This window comes from Mandrillus leucophaeus, unplaced genomic scaffold, assembly GCF_000951045.1.
Source record: "Mandrillus leucophaeus isolate KB7577 unplaced genomic scaffold, Mleu.le_1.0 Scaffold47, whole genome shotgun sequence".
In the NCBI taxonomy this organism is placed as follows: Eukaryota; Metazoa; Chordata; class Mammalia; order Primates; family Cercopithecidae; genus Mandrillus; species Mandrillus leucophaeus.
The window spans coordinates 4,952,425-4,955,220 of record NW_012105031.1 but is presented as its reverse complement, the minus strand read 5'-3'; positions in this window follow the sequence as shown (position 1 = coordinate 4,955,220).

Sequence of the window (2,796 nt, the reverse complement as noted above, 5' to 3'; positions counted from 1 at the left end):
TTTCTTTCTTTCTTTCTTTCTTTCTTTCTTTCTTTCTTTCCATCTTTCTTTTTCTTTCTTTCTTTCTCTTTCTTTCTCTCTCTTTCTTTCTTTCTTTTTCTTTCTCTTTCTTTCTCTCTCTCTCTTTCCCCCTCCCTTCCCCTTCCTCCCTCCTCTCTCTTTCTCTCTCTGTCTTTCTCACCGTCCCTCCCTTCCTCCTTCCATCTGTCTCTCTCTCTTTCCTGCTTTCTGTATTTTATGCAAGATAGGGTCTTTCTATATTGCTGAGGCTAGTCCGAACTTCTGGCCTCAAGTAGTCCTTCTGCCTCAGCATCCTGAGTAGCTGGGATTATAGGCGTGCACTGCCATGCCCAGCTATGGAATTCCAATAGTAGTATTAGATACTATTGTTCAGTTTTTAGTGTTTTTATTTAAAAATTCAACTAAAGTTGAAAATAATAGCAATTAATTTTCACTCCATAAACTTTTTTTGGAAACACTTTTATTAGATTAATGTTAGGCCAAGAACAGTTGGCTAGCCAATTTTTATAACAAAACTTTATAGACTTAAGGAAACAGTGGTCTGTGCCTGTCTTGATGTTGTAAGGTGACCTGAGTGTTTTCAAGATTACCAAAGTATTATAGAAATGCATGTTAAAATGATAAAGAGAAAAACAAGAACACACACAAAAAAACACATTGCAGTTAAGCACGTCACACACGTCTAGTTAAGAATGATGACCCTTTGTGTGGAGTTAGATGTCATTAAGAATCATAGACCATGATTTAAAATAGTTGCTGTGGTCAGACATGTGATACCACAAAGCGGAAGAAGTCTAATCTTGAGCCACATGTATTTTTAAAAAAACATCCTAGTGCCCATGTATTTACGGAAACAAGCTTGGCCATTCATTAGTAACCAAGGCAGGAAGAAGTCATCTGATATTCATGCACAAATTTAGCTATTTCCATTTGAATGAATATAATCTTGAAAGATTTAGTTTTTAAATGGTTCTATTTACTCATAATAATTAAATGTTATGTAAAACATTACTTGTAAAACATTTTGATGTTAAGTTTTTAACACAGTTTTTATTATATGATCTTGAGGAAGACAGGGCATTTATTATTGTTATCTGTATAAGTGAATAAACAAACTAAAGAAGTTAAATGACTTGTCCTAGGTCACCTATTTTTTTCTTGGTGGAGCCCAGATTCAATTTAGTTTTCTGCTCACAAAGACTGTAGACTTGGAATAAAGTTAGAAACCATCAAAAAACATTATCCAGGTCCATTTCTTTGTATACAGTCTATACATGATTGAAATGAAATTTATCTCAAAAATCTGTTGTCAGCATGATTTGGTATTTCCTGGAATTTTACAATTATAAAACTAGATAGATTCTAGAGATCTGGTCTGGCTATCTCCTTTTATTTTGTGTTGTAAACATAGTTCCTTTCTGTTAATCCATCAAAAAAATTTTAGTAGTTTATATTTTTAATAAAAAATACTAAATATAGTTTGTTGCAAGTTTGGGCATATGATGCTAAATACCTTGATACTTTTAAAAATGTGTAAGAAATTGACACCATCGTATATTAGAACAAGCATTGTAACCTCTTGAGAGAGAATATAACCTAAAGCAGTTCATCCAAAACCTTCTTACGTTATAGGATTTACATTTGACTCTTTCCAATATGTCTTTAGGTCTTCTTAGTATAGATTCTCTAGAAATACCTCAATAGCAGAATAAAATTTATGTTGGAAGATGATTGAAAGCTTGTGACTAAATTTTTCTATATCATTGGCATCATGTAAATGCTCTATCTATCTGTGTATCTATCTCTATCTATTTGGGGTTAAATTTATAGTCCAACACTTTGTAATTTGTTTTATAAAAATCTCACATAACTTTCCTATTTTGAAGTCTCCTGAGTATTAAAATATAATTAATACTTGAATTAAATATATGTTTTGTAACTACTAAGTTATTAGCAACAATTGCATTATATACCTGGAGTTGAGGGAGTAGAGAAGGATAAAACATTATGTAGTGCAGATTCGAGCTATTATATTGTTCAGAGATGATGCAATAGTTAAAAACTGGAATATTCTTGAAGTGGGACTTGAACTGGGATTTGAAGGATCGATTTGGCTTTGGAGAAAAGAGGTATAGCATTCTAAAAAAGGAAGACAGCAAACAAAACAAAACAAAAAAACCCATGAGAGTAGAATAAATGCCTCTGGGGAGTCTACAATGAGGAGGCTGGGTTTGTCTGTTTACAAGATGAGCCAGACTGCAGAACTTCAGGAGCTAGAATCATTGGGCTCCAGTCCAGGCCATCTCTAGGATATGGAATCAAGGTCATCTGAGAAGTGAACACATTGGGCAGCGTGTGAAACCAGGATGTTTGACTGTTAGAAGAAAGGAAAGTGGGTAATTCTAATCAAGGGGCCAAAACAAACACAAGTCAAGTTGGAAAAAGGTCACCTATCAGTGGAGCTTGAAGCGGCAGTCAATAAACAGTCAGGAGGGCAGGATATAAGTGGAGCTCAGTCTGTGAAGGCTTAGTATCAGTGCCTGGGTACTCAGTAAATTAAGTCAGTATGAGATACTAGTAATAAGAAAAAAAATGAAAGTTATTCAGTTATAAGGCTGGAATATAAGCAAGCAGTGAGACCAGAGCAACATACTGCCAGAGAAATTATCAACAGAAGAATGTTCGTATTTCCCTGTTTCAAGTGCAGTGTTGTTCAGAGCCTAGAGACGGGGCTGAACATGTGATTGGGGATACTGAGGCTTGAAAGATAGGGGA